Consider the following 13,767-nt stretch of genomic DNA (forward strand, 5'->3'; position numbering starts at 1 on the left):
ACAAGTGGCCTTCCAACACAATCTTTTATGATTCATTGAATGATAATGATTCCTTGACCATTATATAGCTCTTCAGTTTACAAAACACCTTCACATAATTATCTCATCTGATGTCACATCAGTGTGATGTACGCAGGACAGGTTTACAGGGAAAATTGGTACTGACTTGGAAAGCTTTACTGCCCAAAATAGTTATACAGAGTATAAGTCCTTTGTTCTGCTAACTCGAGTCAAGGCGACAGTCATAATTGGAGTGTTATATCATGCTGGTACTTTAATGTGAAAAAAACACTTATATGTCACTTCAGTAACTGGTGTTGCTAATTTACTATCTAGTTTTCAGGCATTGTTATTTAATTCTGCAATATCCGGAGTTCAGATTCACCAGGCGTTTATTAGCTAAGTGCTCCAGTAATCGCTACTCCAAAACTGAGTGTTTAAAAGACATTTCTGCTGCACTTGTTAGCGGTGGGTGAGTTTCAGCGCCACTTTTCCTCATTTGGAATCGGGAAGACAGAGGTTAAAGGCAGAAGAGAAAAGCCACAGAATGCAGCACAAACAAGACCTTGGAACTTCCTGTCCCCACCCATTATTAGTTCTGTGTTCCTATGACCCTTCCTTTACCCAGTGCGCATGATGGTGGGGCTGGAAATGAATGGTGAAGCTTCTCTCATTTCCCACACTCCTGGTAGGAAGCAGGCTCCTGTGCAGGGAGAGGAAATTATTATGCTGCTTCCTGCTCTGGGAAAGGAAGCTATCTTGAATGACACTATTGTTGCCATAGCTGCAAACTTATGTTGCCTCATTAGTAAATCTATCTCCATCCTCAAGTTAGCTGAGAATGCGCTTCTGAACTTGCTCCCTTCCTACATCTACTGTAATGCTCACAGCACCTCAAAATCAGTTTCCAGATCCAAAATCTTATGAGATTCTGTCCAATTCAAGCCCCGCTTGTTGAACATGATAGTAAATTTTAACCAATTGTAATTCTATAGACTGGCTATCTCAATACTTAAATGTGAATTACATTACTTAAAGAGAAATCACATTTGCTGATGATACGTTGAAATTCCGGCACTCTGTTCTCTTTCATCAGCACAATCACAGGGAGCTGATCTGCTCCTATCCCGTCTGTCCAGTATTACCTTGTACTGTTCAAAGAGTACTTGGCCATGAAGTCAAGCAGTTTTCTTCATTGTCCTGTGTGTAATACCCAGCTCATTTCCACCTTTATGCCTATAGTTTCACTGTCCTCTTCTCTCGCCTATCTGAATCCCAATCAAATTTGAAAGCAAGCCCCCAAGTCCGGCATAAAGCCTTTCATGCTTTGATAGAGAACCCTACTGATGTCTGTACACAGGCAGAGAAACTTGACACCTCTCTTTATATTGTCTTTCTTTTCGCAAACTGTGGTTGAAATATCAAATTCGTACTCTTCACATCCAAGCTCTTAAAACAGTAACCTGTTTATTGGATTTCAGTAGTCATATTAGGCACCAGAGCATAGGGTATGCCCTTCCCATTCTCCCATCCCTGGGACCTTCTGAGCAAGGTTGGGGTTCAGCATATATCTCTGGGCCTATCAGAAGTTTTCCACTGAAGCTAAGAGTCAGTAGCAGGTAATCAGTTTCTTATTCTCGTAGTGTATGGGAATGGTGGATAGTTCTCAGAATGATGGTTGGAAAATGCCTTACCATTCTCTCTGTTTGACTAACAAATTCCCCTTACATACACCAGAATGACCTCTTGGCCCTCATGATGTTTATACAGCAGGTACCTTTGGACACATTTCACTTAGGATATTTCAAGCATGAGTATTCATGGCTGGTTAAAATTTCACTAATACTTTTTAGTTCAGAATAACCTACTTTATGCCCATTAAATAAAAATGTCTCCAATTCCGGAAGTAAAAAAATACAGGAAATGTGGCATATCTGGAGGGTAAGCATTTCCTACGATAATTTTATCTCATGTCACCTGACTAGTCCTATAAACTACCTAATTTGAGATTTAGAGTTCTATATCACATGTTACTTGTTTAATATATCAGTCATGGACTTTCTAACTAGATTATAAACTTCTCAAGGGCAAGAATCATGGAAAAATGACTCTTGCACCTCTCATAGCACTTAATACAATCCTGAGCATATCAAGATGCTCAATATATATTCATTGATTGACATCAATGTCATCTTTAGAACAAGGTACTTAAATTCCAATTCAATACGTTTTAGGTAAAAGATGGTGAATCAGTTGGTGTTCCAGGAAAGAAACAAAATTCACCCTAGGTGGTTCAAATGAAGAAAAATTAATGAAAAGACTATTCAAAGATATATAGGCAAGGTTAAGAAGAGAGACAAAGCATGGTGAGGTACCCAGTGACCAGCTACAGAAGGAGAGCCATTTTTCCCCTGGGCTGAAGAAACAAAGAAAGGAAACAGAGTTAGCAGAAGCCAGTGAAAGCTGGATTTGGGGAAGAAGACTGACCTGGCAGAAAATGTAGTTGGGGAGTGATGCAGCTACTGGAGAACTGGAGTGCCAAAGGAGGGACAGGGACAGACCCCGCTTTCCATCTTCAGATCTCCTATGAGTTCCAGCTCACAAGGAGTCATGGAGATGCAGTCAGAAAATTTCAGTCTTCTGAGGCATGGAGCAGGGCAGAGAAGGGTAGAGAGGACTTGGGCAGGACTAGGGGGAGACGCATGCAAAATAACCAGCCTAGAAGGTCTCCGTTATAAATGGAAACAAGAAAAAGGCTGAACTATTACGTATAAAAAAAGAGAAACCTAGAAACTCAAAAATTATCCGGGAAAAACTAATTCTGACTTAGTCAAATTTAGGCCCTGAGACTGTTCATTTTCTTCACTAGATACTCTAAATACAATCTGGGTAAAGAGAATAAATGGTCTGTTGCATTCAAACTTTCAATTATTGCAGTATCAAGTCAAAAAATGAACATGTATATCCATCACCCATGGCAATGAATAAAACTCTTTTACAGACGAAACTGACATCACACTCAAAAGTGAGGCTGTCCTGCTTAATGAGTGCCTCGGTTTTTTTAGCTGTAAAGTAAAATAATAGAACAAACATGTTCCTCCTGTATGGAGGAATTGTTATGAAGAATATCAAACTGTTCTCTTTAAATTTAAAAGAGAGGCATGTTGTAACATTTTTTGCTTTTGTCTGGTACCTATCCATGACTACATAAGGGTTAGCAAATATTTACGTAGATAGAATCGCAGAACTGGAAGATTTTAAAGGTCTTGCAATCTACTGTTGCATTTAACAGATAAAGAAACAGGCTCCCACAGGTTGAGTCGCCTGCCCTTGATCAAATAGCTGGTCGTGGTAAAGCCAGCTTGGAATGCAGATAGTCAATATCCTAATCTAGTCACCAGGATTCTGGAAATGCTTGACTTAGCTCCAGTTAAATGGCAAAAGAGCATAGGGGTTAAGGGCAAAGGTTTGGAATTAGGCAGCTCTGGGTTCAAATCCAGCTGGACCTCAGACAAACGACAAATTCTTGCTAAGTTTTCATTCCCTCCTCTGTAAAGCTGGGGCAAAGACAGAATACCCACCCCACTAGAGTTGTTATGGGTTGACTGAAAAATATACATAAAACGTTTAGCACAATGCTTGGCATGAGTAGACACCCAATAAATAAAAGCTATTATATGGTAGTTATAAAAATTTCCTGGTTTTCTTTGAAAATCAACTGATAATTTAGTTATAGATGATAGTCAAAAAGAATTTGAGAAGCTTTATGCAGGGAACTCTAAACCAAGAAAAGAACCTATAAATAAATCAGAAGAGTTAGAGAAAAATAAAATAAACTTCTTAATCGGGGTAGAAAGGAATGCACCACTCTGAACAGAGTAAATGAATTGGTTTTATTTTTTTTCCTCCATCTAGGAAGCATTTCTAAAAGTCCCACTTTCAGTTCTATTTTTTTAAATAATAGACTTTATTTTTAGAGTAGTTTTAGGTTTATAGAAAAAAATATCTTTTGATTAAAAATTTGAAATACTTGAAGAGCATAAAGCTCTATACAGATAGAAGGTGGTACTACTCTTATGAATAAATAGTGAGAAGTGCCCAGGACCTAGTCAACCCAGAAAGAGATGAATCAACAGAACTTGATCCACCCAAGTTTTTAAAGAACATCAAGGGTGAAATTGTGCAACTGCTGGCAAAGTTGTGTACCCTGTTACGGAAAACTTTCCAGGGGACTGATGGATTGCCTCTCCGAATTCTATCTAAATGAAGAATTGCAGGCATAGCTGTGGAAACTTACAGATAGTAAGTATCATACTATACTGGCTAAACTAGTCGAATCTGTAATTAAAGGGAAGGACCATTGAAAAATGTATCAACAACCTACTGGGGAAAAGGCACAATAATTTCTAAGGGAACTTCATGTAGAAATATCAGGAGGTCTTTGGAGAAATGAAGAATATTGTGCCAAAGGAAACACTAGTGGATGAAATTTATAAACACAAGACTTCCTAAAAAATGGCTATACGCAAAGACATTTCCTACTATTTAACAATAAATTTTGATTGGGTCATCATTGGATTGCCACTACTTTTTAAAGAAAAATAAGGATAGGGAGCTGGCTTAAAATGAAGAAATGGAGTACATGCATCAATAAGCACGTCTTAATTTGGAGATGCCTAAACAGCAGGGTTTCAGATATCCCTCTGTGCTGAGACAAACATATTTAAAATTTGTGTGAGTAATCTGGAAGACAGAATATCGGGTTCATAGATGATACAGAATTCTTCCAAGTAGAAAATGCCAATAATAGCAATGAAGGAAATGACAGGAGAATCTGAGAGTTTGGGTAGGTAGGCAGCAAGGTAGCCCCTCTTATTCTTCTAAATTTAATGCTCAGAAGTGTTGACCCCCTTTGTAGATGAGGGGGTCACAGAGACATGCTGTTGGTTAAAGAAGTGCCATGGACAAGAGGAAGGTTCCATGTAGCTGAAGCCTCAGTGTTCACTCTAAAGTGGGTTCTGGGTGAAGGATAGAGATGGCCCACATTCTCTCTGGGTCCAGACTGTGAGAGGTTCTGTCATTCCAGAGAAGTCTTCCTGTAGGAGTGAGAAGGGCAGGAGAACCATGAAAAGAGGCTTTCCCCTGAAGGACAAATGCTTGGCGGAGGTATAGCTAAAAATTGTAGTTGGGTACCCTAATGTACTCTGAAGGGCTCAGTCAACTCATGGGCAAGGTTTGAGGCCAACCATGACTGAGATCTCCAAAGGCCTTTGAAGGGTGACGTGAGCCTTTATGCAAGGAAAGGCATTCCCACAGGGCCAGGAGTTCACCCTAGCACCTCCGTGATAAATCCAAGTCAATGACACTCTGCACTCCAGTTCATAGATGGAAGAGACTAAGATGCAGTAGTTCAGAAGGATTCAGGGATCACTGGGCATGAAGTAGAAAAGATTTTGCATTTGTATGCTGGGGTCTCAGTTTTTGCTTTCCTTTTACACTTGATAAGATCACAGAGTTGGTTTGGTATGCCTCTGTGTAAAACTCTCAAAGGTTTTGGATGCTTTAAAGGAAAAGAACGCATTTTAGAAACAACTTTGAAGTTAGTTTCTCTAATTCTTACATAATCTAATGTTTCTTTCCCATTTATATAGCTCCTCTTAAATAGCCGATTATAAAAGGAGTAGGAGGAACACAATTAATTTTCACGTCAGTAAAAGAAACAAAAAACTGACAGTTGCCTTTCATGTATAAATGCATTTTCTAAGCATTTGCAATGTACCAGTATTTTATTCTTCAATTAATTATTACAGCAAGCCCTCCAGGTACTGTTATTATTCACATTTTAGAGACTGGGAAACTGAGGTTCGGAGATATTAAACAACTTATTCAGTGCCACCTGGCTGGGCCAAGAGAACTCAAACTCAAAGTCTGTCTGAGTCCAAAGCCCATATTCTTAATATCCCCGTATATGCAAGAACTTACTGATATTCTTAAAGCTCATGTTTGGATTTGATTGTAATTTGCATTAACGTAACAAAAAGTTTCATGAAAATACTTTCTCATTTTAATCTTTGATCACCTTTAATCTCCACTTTAAAAATCTTTTCATTTTATTCTACATGCAGCTTACCCTGTTATTAGAACATTCACCATTATAGATTATAAAAGCTATTTTTCAACAGGAGCATGTTGCTGAATGTCATGACTATTCATGTGCTGATTCTAGTGCTTTCAAACAAATTTGTTTTTTGGTGCCCACTCTATTGCATTTTTGAGTAGGTTGTAAATCTTGTTAAAACCAATAAAAATATAATTTCAGAATGTTTCAAAAGCAATCCTTCATGTCACTGGAGTCTCAAATGTTTTCTGTTTCTACTTTCTTCTTTGTACAGTACAAAAAAGATTCTGATAAAAAAATTTTATCTTTTTATCTTTTATTTTTTTAATTGAGTTCATAATAGTTTACATCATTGTGAAATTTCAGTTGTACATTATTTCGTCTGTCACCACATAAGTGCTCCCCTTCACCCGCCATGCCCATAAAAAAATTTTATTTTTAAGTATAACTTTTTCTTCTAATTACAAAAGGTAATATATGATGACTTGAAAGAATTTAGAATATGAATAAAGGTATAAAGAAAAAAGTATCCATAATTCCATTATCCACAGATAAAACATGATGAACCTTCTACTGTGCTGCCTTTAAATATATCTGGGATCAAAATATTAATTGTGGCTTATTTTGGAGGGTGAATGAAGAATTTCAAGTAGTAGTTTAGAATTATATATGTACACTTTTTTTTTTTTTTTGAGGAAGATTGGCCCTGAGCTGACATCTGTGCCCATCTTCCTCTATTTTATATGTGGGACACCTGCCACAGCATGGCTTAATAAGCAGTGAGTAAGTCTGCACCTGGGATCCGAACCAGCGGATCCCAGGCCACCGAAGTGGAACATGTGAACTTGACTGCTGCGCCACCAGGCTGGCCCCCGATATACATTTTTTACATATACCTATTTAATATATGTATGTATTCATCTAAGATATTCACTGAAGTTTTCAAATACTTTCTCTAAAGTTATTCCATTTCTCTATATGGTAACTATGAGAAGTGAGGATTATAAGGAAAATTTGGCCAATTTGTCCAGTTGAGAACTGAAAAAAATAAGTTAATGTGATTTATACATAATAAAAGTTTGAATTTCTCCATGTTTTAATTTTATTTTTTCTGTTTACAAAGATATGTGGTCACCGTGTACAAATAAAATAACACACATCAGTACTAAAAATAGTAACATATGTTGAGTGCTTTCTATGTGCCAGGCGCTGTTCTAAGGGTTTTGTTTATATTAACTCATGTAATCCTCACAAAAGCCTCCATGAAGTAGGGACTATTATTTATTGTTTTCATTTTACGAATGAGAGTACATAGGCATCAAGAGGCTAAGTAATTTGCTTGAAGTCTTGGTTTACCCAGAAAACAGTCATGCCAAACTAGCGTGGTTTTATTTGTTCACTGTTTGTTTTAGTGGGAAAATGAAGATGATGAATTAGGGCCCTGCCATGGACGTGTTATATCTTCATTTCAGGAAAGAAAATAATAGTTCCACGTGATGTTCTTGAAGATGAAGAAGGTAAAGGAGGGGAGTGGCGAATGCACATCTACGAGAATCTGGAGCTGGCTGAGACCTTGGACTTGGCAGACAGGTTAGTGGATCACTGTCAAGGACATGTAGCTACTAAATGATGGAACTGAGATCCAAACTCAGGCAGGACGTCCCCAGAGCCCACACGTAACCCTCTCTAAATTGCCTCTATAAAGAAGAAAGGCATCAAGAAGAAAGCTGAAAGTCCTCTGATTTCGTGACTCAGGGACAACAACTATCATCAATCTGGTAAACAATTTTCCAGACCCTTTTTGATGCAAAGCTTATCTGCAGCTAATCTAAGTTTTGGCAGAATGTCCTGTACTCTGTTGGAACATGAGACCATGGGAGGAACTACTTCAGGGCCATTTCTCACTTGTCTCCATATCTCTCCAGGAGGGTACCATGAGACAGTGTCTCATCATCATCTCCTAGGTGCTGAGGATGTATGAGGTTTTCTGCCTTCTCCTCTGCAATGCAGTCATGATGCTAAGTAACTGGAGTTAGGTCAAGTTTTACAGGTTAAGGGCACAGTTCCCCACAAGAATGCACTCACTTCACAAGAATGCACTAGGCCGCCAGCTCAGGGTTTGCCAGGCCACCCACACTTCTGACCAACCAGCTACAAATTCAGGAGTTCCCACTATCCTCTAAAGTTTGATAATTCACTAGAACAACTCACAGGACTCAGGAAAGCACTAGACTTATGATTATAGTTTTATTATAAATGTTACAAATCAGGATCAGCCAACTGAAGAGACACATAGGGCAAGTTCTAGGAAGCTCCCAAATGTGAAGCTTCCATGTCCTCATGATGTGTGACCCTCCCACACATCAATGTGTGGTTACCAACCGGGGAAGATCCCCTGAGCCTCTGCGTCCAGAGTTTTTATTGGGGTTTCTTTATGTAGGCATGATTGATTGAATCATTGGCCAAATGATTGAACTCAATCTCTAGTCCCTCTCTCCTCTGCAGAGGTTGGACTGATATCATCTGACTCAAAACCCCAACCCTCTAATCACCTGGTTGGTCTTTCTGGCATGGCCGGCCCCCATCTTGAGTTGTTTTATCAGCATAAACTCAGGCATGATCCAAAGTGCCCACCATGAATAACTGACACTCTTTTCTCCAGGGAAATTTCAAGGATTTAGAGGTTAACTCCCAGGAACCAGGAACAAAGGCCAGCCACTTTCTTTACGATACAACTTAGCGTACAATTGCAGCTGTAAAACTACTTAGCTGCAGCATGGAGTCTGCTTGTCAGCAACAGGGCATCCCACCACTCATGTTGCGTTGTCATCCAGGTCCTTTTGTTTCTGTGTTGTCTTGTGGAACAAGGCACACGGGGATCGGGCACCTTTGCTGTTCTTACTTTTGCTATCTATGTAAGTAATAAGCTGTCTGAATTTTTAAAAAGCTTGTTGTATTTTTTTAAACAGCCAAATGTGTTAGCCTTGCTTGACCTTTAAGGGGCAATTATGGGGGATTAAGGTATATAATTTGTTTTAGCCAATTTGATTTATAAGAACACACAGATGGAGCTATTCAGTAGCTAGATGTGAGATAGGAGTATGGAAGAGAGAGGATAAAATAAGTTTGTGTGGTGGCAATAAGTGACATGAGAGGAGAGGATGTTTTCTCTGAAGAAGACAATGTGGAGAAGCTAATGGTGAAGGACTGCTTTGATGTGAGCTCAGACTTGAGCAGCCATAAAATCTTTGAATAAAAAATGACTTTAGGTGTCTTATATCCAAACTCTTACCTGATACAGCATCTTTTCTACATCATGCTGACAATTGGTCATACAGCTAGTTTCTGCTTCAGTAGATATAGCGAGGAAGACTAGGCCAATGATTGTCAGGGCAACCAATTGTATTGATATAGATCTGATTGTTTTTGCATTCCTTCTCATATTGAGTTAAAACTTATCTTTAAATTTTTTTTTTTTTACCATTGATCCTTTATTACCTCACTGAGCACATATTCACATAGCTATTACTCATTCTTTGTGATAGACATGCTATGAAGTCAGCTATCATGTCTCCTCTTGGTTTTGTCTTTAGCAAAATTAACATATATCTTCACTCACACCTCACATGGCCTTGTCTTGGTTCTCACCAATTTGGTTATCTTGTTATCCCGTCAGCGTCTTTCTTAAAATAGAATATCCAGATGTGGTTGCATCAGTGGAGAGTACAATGGAATTACTATTTCCAATAAAATACCTTACTTCAATTTCTTCTCTTTTATAAATGTATTTTTAAACTTACACAATCTTCTTTAAAAAAAGATATGAAGGAGATAGGAAAATGAAATGTATATTAATGTCTTATTCTGTCCTGCAATTGAATTTTAAATGTATTCACGTGTTTTAAATAATATTTTAAAATAATTTGGTTTGGTTTTGTATTATGAAAATAGTAAATATTTGTGGTAAAAAAAATTCAAACAGTACAAATGGTAGAAGGAGAAAGTTAAAAAAAAATCACCCTCTCTAACTCTCAAATTTACAATCCCACTCCTTAAAGGTAACCACCGTTTAGTTTACAGTATTCATCCAGATTTTTTTCTAAATTAGGCATCCTTCCATATCAGCACTATGGACCTTTCTCATTCTTTTTAATAGCTGCATAGTATTTTATTATATGGTTATACCGTCATTCAATAACTGGTCCTCTATTGATGGACATACAGGTTGTTTCCTTTCCTTGTTTATTTTACGGGAGTACAAAAAAATCTTTGTATGTGTTTCTTTGTTTTTCCATATGCCAACCTTTAAAATAATTGCTAATCTAGTGGCTGATAAATGGAATATGATTTGGGATATGATTTGATTTTCTGTTTGCCCCTCTGGATCACCGCTGCACCCTTCTTTTCCCTGCTCTTTGCCCCAGGAAGACAATCTGTATGGACTACATCACTGGGATCCTGTGCCATCTAGCTTCCTGTATGTCAGGTTTAGGAGGAACACCAGGACGAGATGGAGGGTGGGGTAAGGAGGAGAGTGAGGTTGAGGTATTTATTTCCCAGGCTCCTTCCTTGTGGGGTCTCTGCGGGCTGGCTGTGACCCTTAAGCAAAGGGCACAGCTCTTCTCCACACAATCTTCTGTCTCCAGTTTCCAGCCACTGCTCCCTCCTCTTGTCCTTTCAGGCATAGAGGTAGCCTGACCTGCCAAGCCAGAGACTGCCCTCTGTCTTATGGTTTTCCTATACCATGCCCCACCTTTGTAAAGAGGAGTGTCGTTATTACGCACTCCTGGAAGTATCTAATTTGAATGTTCTGTCTGCTTCCTGCCCGTTCTTGTTCCTGGGAGCTCAGCCTGGAGAGACTCCCCAGCCCTCCCAGTGAGTCTCTGAGTTATGTATTCATTCTACTAAATACCTTTGTCCTAGTTAGAGCAGATTCCGTGGTTCATTCCAGCTAACTGCTCAAGAATACTGACTAATCAAGTAACTTCTACCTAAGGATAACTGAAAGTCCAACAATTCATTCATTCGATAAATATTTATTGAGTACCCACTATATGTTAGACACAATCTTGCTATCGTAGATGGGAAAGTGAGCAAGACAGACAGAGTTCCTCTTCATGGGGCTTTTAATCTATAAGCAAATTAACACACATATAACATTATTTTGGATATTGTTAAATACACTGTGAAGAAAATAAAGCAAATTAAGTGGAGGGTAAGTGGCCATGAATATCCAGATATTTTATAAGGAATGTCCAGGAGTTCTCTCTCAAGAGATGCAATTTGAGGATAGAACTGAATGATGAGGTGTGTGAAGATCTCAGGCATATGTGACCAGGTGGCAAAGGCCCTGCATTTGGAACAATCTTGTCGTATTTGAAGAGCAGCAGGAATACCAGAGTGGCTTTGGGCTGTGTGGCAAATATGTGGTGTGCTTGCTCAATAGCCATTACCTCTTCTTCCTTGCTGAGAGAGCTCTAATCTCGTTCAGACACAATATGCAGACTCAAGGGATGAACCGCCCTTTTTCTAAGTGAATCATGAAAACCCTATTCCAAACTGTCAGTGACTGATTTAGGGATGGGCATGAACCCAGTTCTGGACAATGAGACACAAGAGGGAATTTTCTGGGGGCCTCTTGTTGATTTTTCTCCCTGGTAAGAAACAGGCATAAAGGAGAAAATTCCTCAGTCTCTTTCCCTCCCTTTCTGCTTTGGACCTTCTTTGTGAGAATGTGATGCCTGGAAATGCAATAGTCTTCTAACAACCATGAGACAAGCCAGGCTTGAAAGACAACACATGAAAATAGCAAAGTGAAAGACTGGAAAGAACCTGCACCCTAATGACACCTCGCACCTTCCCAACCGACTGTAGGACCACCTGCCTCAGATTTCTTATTAAGGAAATAAGCAACAAAAAATAACCTTATAGCTTAAGTCACCAATAGGTGGGGTTTCCGTTCCTTGCAGTTGACATAAACTCACACATTAGCAATGGGGAAGGGGAATGTGGTAACCAAGGTAAGGAAGGGGGGCAGGGGCGATCATGCAGTGAGTGCCTCTTAAGGCAAGACATGCGTTTGGATTTTATTCTAGCAGATGACCCAGTGAATGCAGGCATATTATACAGGTCTTTCTATCTATATTTATATACACATTTATCATGGATATGGTCAAATATAATTCATTATTAAAATAATAGAATAGATATCGACTAAAGATATAGTTATCACTTTCACTGTAATTTTTAAAGAAATTACCACTTAGAACCAGATTTAAAGAAATAAAAAGGCTCACAAATAACTTGAGAAATACCCTGGCTGAAACTCCCAAAGGGTAAGAATCTTCATTTATGTCTGACCTCTTATGCTTGGGAAAACCTTGAACACAATTTCTAGGTATCGATTCCGCCTGCTTTAGCCAGGCCAGAGTTTTTACCAATGATGTTCTACTTCAAAGAGTTTCCAATTGCCATCTTAAACCCCCTATCTCTCTTTGAAATAGCCCCAAATTTTTGCCTCAGCCTTGTCTCTTTGAAAAGAAGGCAACTTCCTTTCATAAGCATGGCTGTCCTAAATATGTATCTTGGGTGTTATTTTTCTCCTAGCTGGCACCAAAAGAACCACAAAACAAGGTAGTTCATTTAAAACATTTTCCTCATGGTTGTCCTGTTCCCCCATTCAGGAAAAAGATTATTGGTTACCATGGCAATCAGCTTGCACAGCATTCCATTCTAAGTAACTGCACAGGTATAGCACAAGCTTTACTCCATTCTTTACTGGCGCTCTCTGCGGATCTGCATATTTTTCCAGCCTGCTCTCAGTAACTCCTAGAACAATCAACCAAGCAATAAAACAACCAAATAAACGAATGAACAATCTGAAGTTAAGCCAGATAATTTTTTCAAAGGCTCCATGTCCCTGTCTCTTCGGAATATCTTAAAAAATTTACATATATAGTTGTACAATGATTTTCTCACAGCACCAACTGAAATTTTTTTGGTATGTTCTTTCACAAGTCTGGGACTATATTTGTATCTCTTTAGAGATATTTAGAAAACATATAATGAATCTACAGTAAAAATCAGAGCAAGGGATAGTTCTATGAGATTATTTCCCATGTGTTCTATATCATACCTTTCCTTTTTTTTTTTTTGAGGAAGATCAGCCCTGAGCTAACACTTGCTGCCAACCCTCCCCCCCCCCCCCCTTTTTTTTTTTTTTGCTGAGGAAGACTGGCCCAGAGCTAACATCCGTGCCCATCTTCCTCTACTTTACATGTGGGACGCCTACCACAGTGTGGCTTGCCAAGCGGTGCCATGTCCACAATTGGGATCTGAACCGGCAAAGCCCGGGCCACTGAGAAGTGGAACGTGCACACTTAACTGCTGGCCCAATCATACCTTTCCTGAGGATAATTCCCTAACTTCCTTCCTTCCGCCACTCCCAAACCCTCTGATAAAATAGTGCAGACACTCAAGAGTAAAACTGTCCTCAAGCCATTGTCTTGGAGGCGCCAAATACTTCTACTCTCATCCTTGAAACTATTAACTACCCTGTTTCCGTTCAGAACATTATTGGTAACAATAAAAGATGGTTGTAAACAAGCCAAACACATTTTACTGGCACTCAGTGTCTGCTAGGCTGTGGA

Source organism: Equus quagga, chromosome 7 (assembly GCF_021613505.1).
Source record: "Equus quagga isolate Etosha38 chromosome 7, UCLA_HA_Equagga_1.0, whole genome shotgun sequence".
NCBI classification, from domain to species: domain Eukaryota; kingdom Metazoa; phylum Chordata; class Mammalia; order Perissodactyla; family Equidae; genus Equus; species Equus quagga.